We start from the raw sequence: 17414 nt of genomic DNA, 5'->3' as shown, positions 1-17414 counted from the left end.
TGCAGACTGGACTCATTTCAAAATTCCCTCCACACCTTTCAAATGATTTCTTAACATTGCCAGGCAACCTGCCTTTCCCCTGTGTCGACTCTTCAAGAGGATCGTTTCCCACCTTCTCATCTCTCCTCAATTCTCTCCCATACCTTCCTCACCCCCACTCTCAGCCAATGGTGTCATCTCAAATAGCATAATGAAATGCTTTCAATCAGCCCACGCTACCTCATCCTCCGACCCAATCCCACTAACCCACGTGAGTCAGCTCAGTGTCACCTCCCCAGAGAGGCCTTCTCTGGCCACTCTGGCTAAGCAGCCTCCTCTTGTCACTCTCTGCTTACCTGAATTTATCTTCTGCATAACAAGTATCAGTGCCTGGCACCATTCGTTTGTTTGCATGTTTAGCATCTTTCTCTTCTTCCTAGAGGGTGACCTCCTAGTTTGCCCTGGCATTCCCAGCACCTGGAACAGTAGCTGCCCATAGAGGGAGTTCAGTAAACCCTTGTCAACTGACTGACCGATATTCGTAGTTAAACCACGCAAACCTACCTACAACTGTAATAAATTACTCATTGCTGCTAGTATACCTCAATCATGGTAAAAATGTTATGGTAGAATACACATAACATAAAATTTACCATCTTAGCCATTTTTAAGAGTACAGTTCAGTGGTATTAAATATATTCTTAATGTTGTTTAACCATCACTACCATACATTCCATAACTCTTTTCATCTTGAAAAACTGAAACTCTATAACCATTAAATAATAACCATCTATTTCCCCCACCCCAGCCCCCAGCCACCACCATTCTACTTTCCATCTCTATGATTTTGACTACTCTCAGTACTTCATATAAATGGAGTCATCCAGTATTTGTCTTTCTGTGATTGGCTTATTTTACTTAGTGTATGTCCTCAAGGTTCATCCATGTTGTAGTATATGTTAGAATTTCCTTCTTTTTAAGGCTGAATATTATTCCATTGTATGTATATACCACATTTTCCTTGTCCATAGATGGACACTTGGGTTGCTTCCTTGTTTTAGCTAATGTGAATAATGCTGCTATGAACATGGGTATACAAATATCTCTTCAAGTCCCTATGTCAATCAAATTTAAATATACATTTTCTTGAACATCTTTTATTTAACCTTTTTTCCCCTCCCTTCACCCCCCCAAATTAACAGTAGGGCTGCTATCTGGGCCAAATATATCTATTTTAAAGAAGTATTGGGGAATTCCCTGGCGGTCCAGTGGTTAGGACTCTGGGCTCTCACTGCCAAGGGCCCAGGTTCACCCCCTGGTCAGGGAACTAAGATCCTGCATGCTGCGCAGCACGGCCAAAACAAACAAGTAAGTAAATAAATAATAAAATTACTATCCCTCTACTCTACCATCAAAACAACTCCTCTTTAAAAAATAAAATAAGGGCTTCCCTGGTGGCGCAGTGGTTGAGAATCTGCCTGCCAATGCAGGGAACACGGGTTCGAGCCCTGGTCTGGGAAGATCCCACATGCCGCAGAGCAGCTAGATCCGTGAGCCACAATTACTGAGCCTGCGCGCATCTGGAGCCTGTGCTCCGCAACAAGAGAGGCCGCGATAGTGAGAGGCCCGTGCACCGCGATGAAGAGTGGCCCCCGCTTGCCACAACTGGAGAAAGCCCTCGCACAGAAACGAAGACCCAACACAGCCAAAAATAAATAAATAAATAAAAATAAATGTACTAAAAAAAAATAAAATAAAATAAAATAAGGAGGTATTTACTGACTAAAAGGATAAAGACCAGAACTTGGAGTAAGCAAATTTTAAAATTGGAATCAATATTAAAGCTGTCTTGGGACTTCCCTTAACCACTTCACAGTGGTTAAGAATCCGCCTGCCAATGCAGGGGACACGGGTTCGAGCCCTGGTCCAGGAAGATCCCACATGCCGCGGAGCAACTAAGCCCGTGCGCCACAACTACTGAGCCTGCGCTCTAGAGCCCGCAAACCACAACTACTGAGCCCACGTGCCACAACTACTGAAGCCCGCGTGCCTAGAGCCCGTGCTCCGCAACAAGAGAAGCCACCGCAGTGAGAAGCCCGTGCACCACAACGAAGAGTAGCCCCTACTCACTGCAACTAGAAAAAGCCCGCGCGCAGCAATGAAGACCCAATGCAGCCAAAAATAAATAAATAAATTTATTAAAAAAAAAAAAAAAGCTGCTTTCCTCCCTTCCTCTCTCCCTCCCTAAGGGAGCAGCCCCTCATAGTTCAAACCACAGCATCCTCCAGAGAAGAGCTCCAGAAGCAGCCTGTGCAGGAGGGAAGGATCATGTACCCCGGTCCTGAAATCAGTCCCCTGACATCACCTTCCTCTCAGCAACTCCCCCCGAGTCTCCCATTCCACGCCCCCTGTTACGCTTCTGCTCCCCCTTTGAGACTAAGGAAAAATCCTTTTCCTGTTTACCTCAGAATGGCAGAGCCTTCCTGACATTTAAAAGACAACAAACAACAAAAAAGAGATACTGTGGCATATAAGCAAATGAAAAGATGCTCAGTGGCATTGATCATTAGGTAAATGCAAATTAAAAACACAATGAGATACTACCCCACACTTATGATGGATAAAATTTAAAAAACAACAACAACAACAACTAACAATACCAAGTGCAGAACAAAGAGAACTCTCATACATTGCTGGTGGGAATGCAAAATGGTTCTGTCATTTTGAAACCGTTTGGCAGTTTCTTATAAAGTTAAGCATACACTTAACCACACTGGAATCCCACTCCTAGGGATTTACCCAAGAGAATTGAAATCTCATGTTTATACAAAAACCTGTAGGCCAATATATATATAGTGGCTTTATTCACAGTCATCAAAAACTGAAAACAACCCAAATGTCCTTTAGTGAGTGAATGGCTAAACAAATTGTGGTACAGCCATCCAAAGGAATATACAAAAAGGAGGGACTATTAATATTGTAACAACATGGTTGAATCTCAAAAACATTAGGCAAAGTGAAAGAAGTCAGACACAAAAAGCTACTGTATGGTCCCATTTATATGACATTCAGGAAAAGGCAAAACCAAAAACAGATGGGTGGTTGTCAGGGGCTGTGGGTGGAGGGAGAAGATTCACTACAAAGGGGCATGAGGGCCCTTTTTCTACTTTGATTGTGGTGGCGGTTACATGACTGTATATATTTGTCAAAATTCATAGAACTGGACTTCCCTGGTGGCACAGTGGTTAAGAATCCCCCTGCCAATGCAGGGGACACGGGTTCGAGCCCTGGTCCGGGAAGATCCCACATGCCACGGAGCAACTAAGCCCATGCACCACAACTACTGAACCTGTGCTCTAGAGCCCGCGAGCCACAACTACTGAGCCCACGTGCCACAACTACTGAAGCCTGCGTGCCTAGAGCCCGTGCTCTGCAACAAGAGAAGCCACCGCAATGAGAAGCCCGTGCACCGCAACGAAGAGTAGCCCCCTTTCGCCACAAGTAGAGAAAGCCCGTGCACAGCAATGAAGACCCAATGCAGCCAAAAAATAAATAAATTAATTAATTTTTAAAAAATTCATAGAACTATACATCTAAGGAAGGTGAATTTTACTATATATAGCATATAATATCATATATAACATATTATCTTAATAAACTTGACTTTTTTTAAAAAAAGCACAAGTAAACAAATTAAAATGTGACCCTCTGTATAATACTGGGGGACACAATAGTAAATAATACCAGCAATACAAACAGCACCAGAAAAAGTCACTTTTAAAGAACTGGTTTCTGATCCTACGGTAGTAGTGTGCAGTGTGTACAATGGAGATTATAAAGCAAGAATGGAGACCTTCTTCTCAAAAATCTCAGTAACTTTGAAAGACTATTTTAGCAGGTAAAAGGTAATGGAGAATCTCAAATAGGAGAGACACCAAGATAGTTACAGATCAGCTTGTGGACTTGCTCTGCAAATCAAAGCCCCTCTTTCTTGTCCCTGCTCCTCATTTCCCAATGGACTTGACCTTTCTGGGGCTGCAGCCACCCATCCGTAAAATCCTGGTGAACCCAATTCACAGCAATAAAAACAAAGCTCCCTTACATAACTAAAGTTATAGATCTGCTTTAGAACATTGTTAGCTTAATTAAGTATTGCCTTCTGGGTGTCCCAGTTGCAGAATTTATGGATTTTTGTCCCACTATTATAAGTCAACTTAATAGATTTGTCATTTAACAGTATTCTCTAGCTATTTTCATTTTGTGTTTGAAGTTGACTAATGATTAACATCATGGTTAAGATGAAAGGCTCCAATTTTAATAAAGCAGCAAACAGTACAAAACAGTAGACATTCTTTAATTATGAAAAATGTTGAAAATATACAAAATTAGAGGGCACACTATGAGGAACTCCAAGCACCCATCACCTAGCTTCAGAGTAGACTGCAGTTTGCCCAGGAGAGTCCAGTATATGCCTCCGGTTCCCAGGTAATTTTTAATGGCACCTCCTTTCACTCTAAAAGTGCCAGTTTAGGTGATAGATTACACTCAGCCTCAACAATTGTTAACTCACGGGCTATTTTAGTTCACCTCCAACCCCACTCATCCCCCAATAAGAAAAAGATTCTTTTGAGACAAATCCTAGACATTGTATCATTTCCTCCATAAGTATGATAGACTTTGAAAAGGAGATTTTAATTCTTTGACAGCCTTAATGTGATATAGCTTCAGTTCAGAAGTAAATATAACAAATAGTGGCTTCAAAGCTGCTAACAGTTTTATGACCTGTAACTTTAACAGAGTTAAGATATATAAAGCAGGATCCCCAAAACTGTTTTCAGTCTTAATGATCATTGCTAAGGCTGAAAAATGAAGCAATAATCTCCAAATTAGATGAAAACATAGAGACAACTGAAATTTCTTGTGCATCATAACTCCAGATTTACTTTCTGAACAAAGAACTGTTGGCACCCACAAATCCTTGCTTCTCATCCAGGTAAAAAAAACCCAGCAGCCCCTCCCCTGTGAGAATACAATCCGTTAATTCACTTACTTTCTCTGTGAGTTCCTTACTTTCTAGGTCTAAATAAAATGTACTGTCAACTCTTGACAAATGATCTTCCATAGCACTCAGGCAAAAAGTGTGACCCAGGTTCCTAGGAGAACTTTTCATCTTCTCTTAATTTTCATTTTTATCCCAATCTCTTTTAGACTATTAGCCAAACTCTTCTAATTTGCCGTTTCCACTTTTCTGGAATGTCTAAAGAGAAACAACTGAGCTCATTAGAATTGTACGTAAACTAAAAGTTAATCATCATTGAGTAGGGGTAGAAAAATGCTTCAATGTTTCTGGACTATTCTAGATGGGAGAACATACTGGAATTGAGTTGATAGGTGCTGCACCTATTTGAAAGCATTTTCATAACAGAGAAAAGCAAACCTCACCAATGTTTGAATTTAAATCATGGCCATGCCAATAGTTTGTTTTATCACTACTATGCATGGCTTGATTGAAAATTAATACCTTGGCTTCTAATTTAAGATGGCAGGCCTAATCCCACCTATCACTACGTTTTTCTCTCTTCTTAGACTCCATTAAATTGATAATAAGGGAATAAAAATACATAATCCCACAATGACAAAGTAAAAGCAGATCATCAACAGAGAAGAGATTTCAACAAGTTTCTGGAGGACAAAAAGCAGATGGAGAACTGGTGACTAATGGTTGAAAGCAAAAGAAGCCTCAGCCCAGATTTCAGGCAAAGGATGTTGGAACCAAGGAGGCAGATGATCTGTCTGGCAGAGCCCTAAAAATGTCCTGGACTCTGAGATGGCAGGTGTTATGGAGGGGAGGAATTAAAAAGAGAATGAACACAAGGGCACAAATTGCAGTCTCTATACAGAGCAGTGGACCCTGCCCACCCCCAGCACACAGTGGTTCACAGCCAGGCAGACAGCTGTAGTTACCTCTGTATCTCAAACCAGTATATATATATACTGCTGTTTCTGAATTTATCAACTTGACTTCTGGGTGAGTCTTCTTAGAGAAACTGCGTGCACTGCAGGGGGCGAACTAGAGCAGCTCTGACGGTGCCGGTGCCCTCAGGGTAACAGAATCCATTTGAACTTCACCCTGGAAGCATTTTCCACTTAGTGGTCCAAAGGTTGAGATATTGGAGCCCCTGAGAAGGATATGAAATCCTAGCATATTACTTACCGTGAACAGTGAAAAACAGCAACCCAGTTGGATAATGAGCACATTAAGAGTTTTCATCATTTAGAATTCCCTTATAGACAAATCATAGAAACCAACTATGGCAATGGAACAGAATGAATAGTTTATCAATTTTGATAATGCAAAAGTAAATGTACAGCTAGAGGGAAGGAGGAAGCAGGCAAGGAGAGGTGATGGTATAGCCTTATCTTACAGAGTAAAGTGACCCAACCAACAGTCCATGGAATGAGAAATCTGGTTTTAATAAATGCATTGTCTGGTGTGGCAGGGATGACCAGAAGGCAGTGAAGGGATGTAGGTGTGGTGTAAATAAACTACATCCTTGACTTTCATGGCAGAAAGTCACTAGATGATGATCAAAGTCTATAAATTCAGAAACAGCAGTACACACATATTATTTTGAGATACAGAAGTAACTATAGCAGAATGGAAAACACAGCTAAAATTGGTTCGCCTGTGGAGAAAGCATTTGGGGCGGGGCAGGGATTGTTGCTTTCTGTTAGAAGCCCTTCAGTCCTATTTGATTTCTTAACTATACACGTGTGTTGCCTTAAAAACAATAAAAATTGGGGAACAGGTGACGAAGAAGGAAAAATAATGGTATGTTTTATGAAATACAATAAAGGAAGTCTTACGCAATATATGGTCGGAACAAGCATGTTATGGGTTAAGCTGGATGCTGCATAACTATGGTAACAGATGTAGCTAATTTAGGACCAAATGAGGGTGTTGGAAGGATCTAAGAGAAAGGTGGTGCGAAGAGGGAAGAAGAATAAATTCTAAATAAAGGAATGCTGAGATAACCAGGATAGATGCTCTGCCACCTGACACAAGTAAAGGTGGAAAGAACTGAACCTGCCCTCACTTTTGCAGTGTCTTTTCACCATAGATTTTTACAAATAAAAGCCAAGAGATCCTTATATCGGCGCCATGCAGAGTAAAGAAAGCAAACACGATGAAATTCATACTCAATAAAATAATTTGGGTGGAAAATCATGTCCGTTAAATGAAATTCTGTCTCCATAAAGTCCCCATGCATTTCAAAGTTTAATAACTTCATTTGTTCTTCGAGAAAAACAATTTATAAATGACATTTAAATGCACATGTATTGGCTTTCCCTTCAATAAAATGATTCACAATTGAGCATATGTAGTTAACTACCCCTTTCAAGATTCCACAGAAAATTACTGCAGGAATATAAAAATAGGAACAAATCTGCATCACTTCTGGTTACCAGGAAGACTGCCATCCACGTGGTAGAATCTGTGAGGAATCGACATTTTTGTAACATCGATTCTTCCCATCCAGGAACATGACATTCGATTTCTGGAGTAAATATTGGTAGTTCCTATTTTCTGTGGAAGTTGTCCATTTCTTCAAGACTTTCACATGTTAGGATACAATAATGCATAGTGTTCTTATGATTTCAAATCTCTTCTTCTCCCCTTCACTCCATATATCATTTCTAGTGTTGTTATTTTTTTTTCTTTTTTCTTTTAATAAGGCTTGCTAAAAGTTTGTCTGTTGTGGAGAGGCGGAATGTCCAGAAAGATGGTCCAGCCTACATCTCCAAGGAAGGAGATGAAAAGCAGTAGAGGTAGGTACGGAACTTGGGCTTTATCCTGAGGGCAGAGGAGTGACAAGATTCAATTTTTGTTTTGGAAAGATCACTGTGGATGGATGGAGGGAGGTTGGGCTCCATGTAGGGAAGAGAAGGCGGAAGCTCTGGAGTAAGCCAGAGTTCTAGCCGGACGTTACGGCTGTCTGAAACAGGAGCCCAAGCAGACTAGACTAGCAGGATGGAGGGCAACCTCATCAACATAGGGACCAAGGTCTAGCTGGACTTCATGGAAGCTACTAGAACTGGAATCACTGCGGCCACCTCAAGGGAGCCAAGTGGCTTCTCTAAATTGGCGAGGGGAGTAGGGGGATGACCCATGATCTATCCTCACCCTAACGCCCTCCCCTGTTTGGCCTAATATGGCTACCAGCCCTGAGGTTCCAAGTCCTCACAGGTTCATGCCTGGTCCAATCAGCTGTCTGTGTGTGGGGATGGGGTGGAGGGTGTCCAGTGGTCCTTAGTGCTGCCATTCACAGAAGCCAGAGGGATTTGCTACTTGGCTTGATAAGTTCTTTCCAGCCACTTCAAGGCTGGGCCCAGGGAAGACCATTCTAAATACTGTATAGAGCACTGAAATTTGTTTTCTGGCTACCACATCCTAAACTCCCTAGCCTCCAGGTCCTGCTTGGGTTGCTTGAGGGTTGAGGTCCTGGGTCAGATCAAGTATGCTAGGGATATTTACTGGTGGGCCAAGTGGCATTTATTTATATACTTATGTATCTTTATTTTTAGCCACAACTGTTGGGTTGACTTGAACCAACCTGGTTTGAAGCTTTACTGGGGGCTCCTTGGGCACATGTCAAGACTGGGTCCAGGCACTCAAGGTGGAGGGTGCTGAAAGAGTTCCTAGAGCCTTTTGATTTATACACCCACCCTCTCCCTGACCACATCACAGCCCTTCCAGGCCTTTCAGGCCTGGAGCTTAAGGATTATTCTAGGTCTCAACTGGGAGCACACACCTACCTCTTCCCAGGAGAGTTCCTTATTGAATCATGGGCTGGCTGTTGTTGGTTGGCACCATTTGTACCATATCTTCTTCTTAAAGAATATGAGCCTATTGTCTGTTCTCTTGCTGTTCTCTAAAACTAAAATAGATCTGTCTTCCTTTGCCTGGCACTGTCCCAGTTTTAGCACTGAAAGCCCCCCATCCCAGGAAACCCACCAGTCCTGGGCAACCAGGTCCTAAGTAACACACCATCAAATAACTCTGTGTGTGTGTGTGTGTGTGTGTGTGTGTGTGTCTATATACATGCATATATCTATGATAAGTGTATATCAAAAGGAAAGCAATCAAAAATATGATTATAGTGGGAAACTAACATACTTCTTGTAATCTCTGACAGATCACCTAGGTACAAAGAAAATTTTAAAACAGATTTGAACAATATAATCAGTAAACTTGTTTTAGTCCATACAATCAAACGTTGTACTCCACAGAGAATAGGCTTTCTTTTCACTTCATTCAATAACATTGGCAAACCTTTCATTTGTAGCTTATCCTGGAAGATAGACCAGGATGAATTTTTGCTGGAAGCTTGCCATTCTTTGAGTCCAGGGGATTTTGCTATTGTTGTTGAAGACAGAGGCAAGTTTTGGTATTACTGCCTTAAAATTCTTTCAGACTAAATCTATGGCAGTTAAGGTATATAGAGTCAAATTTGGGGCTGCAATCTCTCGTCTAGAGATTCAAAATTCTATTCCAAGAATCTTGGGTCTGTCAAAATGCTTGAATTATATAGCTCAAAATGCTTGAAATATATAGAAATCCCTTTGAAGGAAAAAAAAATATCTCATGGACCGAGGGTTGACCTAAGTCACTTTTATTAAATATAACTTAAGTATGTATACTCATAAAGACCAGTTCAAATACTTACACTTTATAACTTTTATAAAATTAGAATGCCAAACAAATGTGCAAATAAATACAACTATCCAACTTTAAAAGGTCAAGTTAATAAAACTAATTTACTGCAACAGATATAATATTGTTTTGCTGAAACTAAAATACCATTTGGGTTTAACAATAGAAAGATGTAGCTGCAGATCTAGTTACTACATATTACCATTATCTGAATTTTTTACTTCAACATACTAATGCAAACAATACATAAACAATGCAAAACAATATTAATAACCTCAAAAATGTGTTTGCTACTTGAAGATAATTCAGATATCATAATTTAAAATGCTGGGTATCAAACCATCCTGGGGTACCTACATAAATGAAGTGCCATTTCACACTAATAAAAATAGTATTAATTGCTAACATTTATTGAACATAGATATGCTCCAAAATATTTCACATGTAATACCTCTAATCCTCACAATCTTACTATGAAAATCAATAACACATATTTATCCACATATTATCATAGCAACAGAGAGGTTGAGTAACTTGCCCAAAGTCTCACAGCTAGTAAGTGGAAAAATGGATTTGAAGTCAGGCAGTCTGACTCCACTTAACCATACACTAAATTGCCTGTCTCATTGCTTTGGACATAAGGTACTTATTGGGAGGTTGCTAAATCTGCACTAAATGGAGATCTAATCCAATTATTCTAAAACCAGCAAAAGCAACTTTTTCATTGTGTTTTTACTGCAACACCTGCTGCTAATAAATTGCTGCAACTTGGTCCATACAAAGGTGGAGCTGGCCCAAGAGCTTCATTCCTTGACTGTATAGCAGCAGTCACCAGATGCTGTTCGTTTTCGAGTCTGGCGAGCCTGTGCCCTGGCGGGACTCACCACTCTCCTCACGTGTCTCGATTTAAACTCCCCTCCCCCTCGTCTGTGCTGTGGCCCCAGCCACCAGGCCTGCTCCTGGCCCACATGGGAAGATACAGAGGCAAACAGAGGCCCCAGCATTGCTTTGGAGGTTGCCATCAAAATGATCCAGAACATGGTTTTAATATCTATTATTGAAGATTATCACTGAAATAAAACCACTGAATTTTAGGGAATACACAGACCTCTCAAAATACATATAGTCTCAGAACCCCAGGGGTCCAAGAGACCTGTGGGGTAATAGCAGGATCCCTCACACTAAGGGACACTCTAAAAAAGGCTGAGTGAAACCCACGTGTCTGATGAGGGCATGATTTAGGACATCTTTCCAAACACTGCATCATATCTGAAAAAAGTTCCTTTCTGCTCTTAGAATCAAGAATTGTTGTGCCTCTCTAAAGAAGTTTTTATTTTGTGTTTTTATGTCTGGACACGTGACATTTTGTGTTTCATGCTTTTCCTACACAGCTCTTTTTTTTTTTTTAACATCTTTATTGGTGTATAATTGCTTTACAATGGTGTGTTAGTTTCTGCTTTATAACAAAGTGAATCAGCTATACATATACATATATCCCCATATCTCCTCCCTCTTGCATCTCCCTCCTACCCTCCCTACCCCACCCCTCTAGGTGGTCACAAAGCACTGAGCTGATCTCCCTGTGCTATGCGGCTGCTTCCCACTAGCTATCTATTTTACATTTGGTAGTATAGAGAAGTCCATGCCACTCTCTCACTTTGTCCCAGCTTACCTTTCCCCCTCCCCGTGTCCTCAAGTCCATTCTCTACGTCTGCAACTTTATTCCTGTCCTGCCCCTAGGTTATTCATAACCATTTTCTTTTTTTTTTTAATTCCATATATATGTGTTAGCATACGGCATTTTTTTCTCTTTCTGACTTACTTCACTCTGTATGACAGACCCTAGGTCCATCCACCTCACTACAAATAACTCAATTTCATTTCTTTTTATGGCTGAGTAATATTCCATTGTATATATGTGCCACATCTTCTTTATCCATTCATCTGTCGATGGACACTTAGGTTGCTTCCATGTCCTGTTTATTGTAAATAGTGCTGCAGTGAACATTGTGGTACATGACTCTTTTTGAATTATGGTTTTCTCAGGGTATATGCCCAGGAGTGGGATTGCTGGGTCGTATGGTAGTTCTATTTTTAGTTTTTTAAGGAACCTCCATACTGTTCTCCATAGTGGCTGTATCAGTTTACATTCCCACCAACAGTGCAAGAGGGTTCCCGTTTCTCCACACCCTCTCCAGCATTTACTGTTTGTAGATTTTTTGATGATGGCCATTCTGACTGGTGTGAGGTGATACCTCATTGTAGTTTTGATTTGCATTTCTCTAATGATTAGTGATGTTGAGCATTCTTTCATGTGTTTGTTGGCAATCTGTATATCTTCTTTGGAGAGATGTCTATTTAGGTCTTCTGCCCATTTTTGGATTGGGTTGTTTGTTTTTTGATAATGAGCTGCATGAGCTCCTGCACAGCTCTTATTACAACTTGTAATCAGATACTCATTTGCGAGATTGCTTCGTGATTGTCCGTTTCTTGCATTCAGCTGTAAGTGTTGTCAGGGCAGAGACCACGTCTGTCTGCTTCACCCCTTTGTTCCCAGCACCTCTCACAGAATCTGTGCGGAGTAGGTCCTCAGTGAATGTTTCTTGAGTGAACAAGTGAGTGAATGAGTCAGTGAATAAATAAAGCATATGAACCATAGGCTGGTCAATTTCCCTTTTTGTATGAGCTGCTAGAAAGTTCAGAGCTGGATTTGTTTGCCTCTCATATGTTTGTATTTTTGCAATAGCCTCATTCTTAATACAATTTTATGTCTCTACCTTTCATTTATTTTTCTTCCCATCTACTTCTTAGTCTGCCTTGCTATATTTTATGAATCCCTGTAAACTGTCTTAAATCCCTTGTAGAACACAGTAGATGATAAATATATTTATCAGAGTCTTTTTTATATGTATTTAAAATCTTAACCCTAAACCCTCTGCCAACAAACACACTTGATCACCTGTAAACTCTTAAGAATAGCTGAGATTTACTAATTCCAGCACCATATTGATATTTAAAGTAAACTCAATTCAAACCTAGAAACCACATGCAGTGCATCATTTCTGGCAGTGTTGTATACTTTGTATGTGACAAGCACATTTCTAATCAGGCGAGACAATTGGGTGAACAAGAAAGAGCATAGGGCTTGCTACAAAAATGGTATGGATTTTGGATCAAAGAGTGATTCTCCCAAATGTATTGACATCATACTAATAATGAAAAGTTTGCTTTTACTGCGCCCTTCTAGGGGTGGGCGGGGTGGGGAGTGAAGGTAAGTGGGGGTGTCTGAGCAAGATCTTGGTCCACAGGCAGAATGAAGGTAGAACATTATAAAGTAGAAATATTAAATGGCCTAGCCCCTTTTAAAATCTGTAACATATACTCTTCATATGTCAGTGAGAGGGGTGACTTGCAAGTCTGAAGCTTCACAGCTCTCTTCCCTGGTCATACTCATTTAAAATTTAAAGCACTTTCACTTCAAATGTTACCAACTATTTTTCCCTTAAAATAAAACATCATTTGCACATCCCATTAACGAGGACATACCTCACCGCACAAGTTCAACATCTCCTGTATCTCCACCAGATCCACACCCTAGATGTGAGAGGAGGGAGTCCACCTTCCCCATCATTTGCTCCTGCCAGGATGCTGGAAACCCCTCATTTGGGGTTAGTCAGAAAGTACAAAACGTCCCTTTAGGAAACTGAGATTTGATTTCTAGTATTAATAAGGCTCTTAATGAGTCAGTTGAATCTTAGCTGACAAACTGCAAGAGGAGGGAGGAGTAGGCGTGAAGAAACAGATGGGTAATAATCATGTGTCAAAGATAAAGGACAATTTTCAAAAGAATTTGATAGGGTGTGGGCTTGGGGGCTTTTTTCCCCCTTCTTTTCTTATCTCTCTCTGTCCCTGTCTCTCTTTCTCTATCTCTCCCCCCCCCCCCCCTTTTTCCTTTCTTTCTTTTTTTTTTTTTTTTCTTTCTTTTTTGTCAGGGGGTGGAGATTAGAGAAGAAAAGAAAGGGGGAGAAAAGGCAAGACAATAGGCTAGACCCGAGCGCCCGATCAGCATCCTAAAGCAGTCTGCCCCTCCCTTCCCCCCAACACTAGGTAGGCTGGCTGTGGTCGCGATTTCAAAACAAGCAGACGATGGCCCCCGCCTCGCGGGTGGAGCGTGGCCTCCTCCCGGGTGCAGGAGGGGAGGGGAGACAGGGGAAGAGAGGGGAGGAAAGACGAAATCTAAGAGATGAACAGACTGGCCCGATCTCCTCGCGGACAGTGGCCTTTTTTCCCTCCAAAGTGGTGGGGTCGCATAAAAATTCAAACCCCCTGGGGTCCGCTCACGTGCCAGCGGCCCTCCTCCCAAGGCAAGCTGCTGCCGACGCCGCACCTGCTAGCCCCGCAGCTGCGGCGGCGCCACGGCGATGGCGAGGCCCGGGGAGCGCGCCCAGCCCTGCCGAGCGGGTCCCGCGGCTCCCCGGGAGGGCGGCGGCGGAGCGCGGAGGGAAGGGAGGGGCGGCCCCGCGAGGCGAGGCTTGCCGCCCGCCAGCCAGCCGGGACCGAGAAGAAAGCCCCACCTGTGAGGCGCTGCGGAAGATCGGGGCGGGTGGGTTCGATCTTCCCCAGGCAGAGGCCAGCTCTTGGCAGCCCGCTTTCCAAAGAACCTCCAATGTTACATCAGCAACAGAAACCTTTAGGCATAAAGCACAGACGAGGGGAAGGGCTGCATCGCAGACGCACTCACTAACAGACGCTCACCGATCTGGACCAACCAGCTCCTGTTCGGTAGAAGGATGCTGTAGGGGGGTCTCAAATTCGCTTAAAATAAACAAAACCAAGGCCAGCCCATGGCGCCCATTCCCAAGACGGGCTTACCTCTTGCAAGGCATCTTATCCGTCTCTGGTCTTCCGCTGCGGGTTGTTGGGGGTTTGTTTTGTTGGTTGGTTTTTCTTTTTGGGAGCTGCTTGATAAACGCACCCAGCTAATCGGCAGAGCAATGTTTTCTACTCATCCTGCAGCCCCGCACTTGCCAGAGCTGCCTGGAAATCCACCAGCAACGCAGCTTCTCCGCGTCAGTGGTAATTACAGACAACAGAGACTGCTACTCCTTGACAAAAGGCTTTCGTTCCCGCTCGTCCCTTACAGCCCTGATGTCAGAATTAAATCCATTTCCAGCACGAGGCTAGGAGGAAATGAGAGCTCTCTCGGCCCTGTGCGCTGACAAAAGGACGCTTGGCGGTGCCCACAGCGCCCCCTCTAGCGGGCCGCTGCCCGGACGCCCGAGGGCCGCGGTGCTGCAGTGCCCCCGCCCGCTCGCAGTCTCGCCGCCCGCGCTGCCGCAGTCCCGCCGCCCAGGCCCTCTGCCCACCGCCACTTCCGCACCGCGAGCTGACCGGAACAGCCAAGAGCCAGTGTGAGGATGTGGTTACTAGGAAGAAAATCTGAAACTTGAGCTCCGATAGAGGTTGTATCCTCTTGGGATTAAATAGAAGCAAAGTCTTGTATTTGTAATATTTTTTTGTCTAGGAAGGACATCTTGCTTTAGAAGATTAATTCTATTCGTAATTTTAATAGCAATTGTTTGGCCATTTGAATTCCAAGCCAAAATCATACCTATTCTAATGCTGACTCCATTTTCCACAAGGGCAAAATGTTTGTTGTTGCCCTACCCTCTGCGGTTATGGGCCCAGCTCCCTCCAATTCTCACTACTTCCTCCTCTCACCCCCCCCCTCCGCAGTCTCCCACCCCAGCGGGAACAGGTGTTTGTGAACGTGCAACTGGATGAGAACCAGATACTTGGTTACGTCCCAGACGTGCCATTAACTAGCTGTGTGACCCTGATGAAGTCACTTAACCTCTCTGGGCCTTATTGTCTTACTCTGTAAAATGACAGTGTCCCTAAGGCACCTCCCACTTCTAATTTCTGATAGTGTTTCTCAATGTGGGGCCCTCAGAAAGTAGGGATATCAAGTGCTAGCTTGAGACTTTAGGCCCCATAATTTTTAGTCTTTAGACTTTAGACCCCATAATCTCCATCAACTCCCCAAAGCTCACCTAAATCAACATTCACACTATGTTTTTTTTTTTCAACATCTTTATTGGAGTATAATTGCTTTACAATGGTGTGTTAGTTTCTGCTTTATAACAAAGTGAATCCATTATACATATACATATGTCCCCATATCTCTTTCCTCTGTGTCTCCCTCCCTCCCACCCTCCCTATCCCACCCCTCTAGGTGGTCACAAAGCACCGAGCTGATCTCCCTGTGCTATGCGGCTGCTTCCCAATAGCTATCTATTTTACGTTTGGTAGTGTATATATGTCCATGCCTCAAGTCCATTCTCTAGTAGGTCTGTGTCTTTATTCCCCTCTTGCCCCTAAGTTCTTCATGTCCTTTTTTTTTTTTTTAGATTCCATATATATGTGTTAGCATACGGTATTTGTTTTTCTCTTTCTGACTTATTTCACTCTGTATGACAGACTCTAGGTCCATCCACCTCACTACAAATAACTCAATTTCGTTTCTTTTTATGGCTTGAGTAATATTCCATTGTATATATGTGCCACATCTTCTTTATCCATTCATCTGTCGATGGACATTTAGGTTGCTTCATGTCCTGGCTATTGTAAATAGAGCTGCAGTGAACATTTTGGTACATGACTCTTTTTGAATGATGGTTTTCTCTCAGGGTATATGCCCAGGAGTGGGATTGCTGGGTCGTATGGTAGTTCTGGTTTTAGTTTTTTAAGGAACCTCCATACTGTTCTCCATAGTGGCGTGTATCAATTTACATTCCCACCAACAGTGCAAGAGGGTTCCCTTTTCTCCACACCCTCTCCAGCATTTACTGTTTGTAGATTTTTTGATGATGGCCATTCTGACTGGTGTGAGGTGATACCTCATTGTAGTTCTGATTTGCATTCTCTAATGATTAGTGATGTTGAGCATTCTTTCATGTGTTTGTTGGCAATCTGTATATCTTCTTTGGAGAAATGTCTATTTAGATCTTCTGCCCATTTTTGGATTGGGTTGTTTGTTTTTTGATATTGAGCTGCTTGTAAATTTTGGAGATTTATCCTTTGTCAGTTGCTTCATTTCAAAATATTTTCTCCCATTCTGAGGGTTGTCTTTTCGTCTTGTTTATGGTTTCCTTTGCTGTGCAAAAGCTTTTAAGTTTCATTAGGTCCCATTTGTTTATTTTGTTTTTATTTCATTTCTCTAGGAGGTGGGTCAAAAAGGATCTTGCTGTGATTTATGTCATAGAGTGTTCTGCCTATGTTTTCCTCTAAGAGTTTGATGGTGTCTGTCCTTACATTTAAGTCTTTAATCCATTTTGAGTTTATTTTTGTATATGGTGTTAGGGAGTGTTCTAATTTCATTCTTTTCCAGGTAGCTGTCCAGTTTTCCCAGCACCACTTATTGAAGAGGCTGTCTTTTCTCCACTGTATATTCTTGCCTCCTTTATCAAAGATAAGGTGACCATATGTGCATGGGTTTATCTCTGGGCTTTCTATCCTGTTCCATTGATCTATATTCTGTTTTTGTGCCAGTACCATACTGTCTTGATTACTGTAGCTTTGTAGTATAGTCTGAAGTCAGGGAGTCTGAGTCCTCCAGCTCCGTTTTTATTTCTCAAGATTGCTTTGGCTATTCGGGGTCTTTTGTGTTTCCATACAAATTGTGAAATTTTTTCTTCTAGTTCCGTGAAAAATGCCAGTG

General features: G+C 42.3%; 1 protein-coding gene across 1 annotated transcript in view; it reads right to left on the bottom strand.

The window, feature by feature from the left end:
- The window catches only part of ADD2 (adducin 2), a 105079-nt gene extending 90089 nt beyond the window's left edge, over positions 1 to 14990 (bottom strand). The window contains exon 1 of the mRNA XM_036873323.1: positions 14567 to 14990. The gene's annotated coding sequence lies outside the window, so the exon portion shown is untranslated. The remainder of the gene's footprint in view (positions 1 to 14566) is intronic.
- Between the last annotated feature and the right edge of the window lie 2424 nt (positions 14991 to 17414).

This window comes from Balaenoptera musculus, chromosome 13 (assembly GCF_009873245.2).
Source record: "Balaenoptera musculus isolate JJ_BM4_2016_0621 chromosome 13, mBalMus1.pri.v3, whole genome shotgun sequence".
Classification (NCBI taxonomy): domain Eukaryota; kingdom Metazoa; phylum Chordata; class Mammalia; order Artiodactyla; family Balaenopteridae; genus Balaenoptera; species Balaenoptera musculus.
This window is presented reverse-complemented; position numbering and strand designations above follow the sequence as displayed.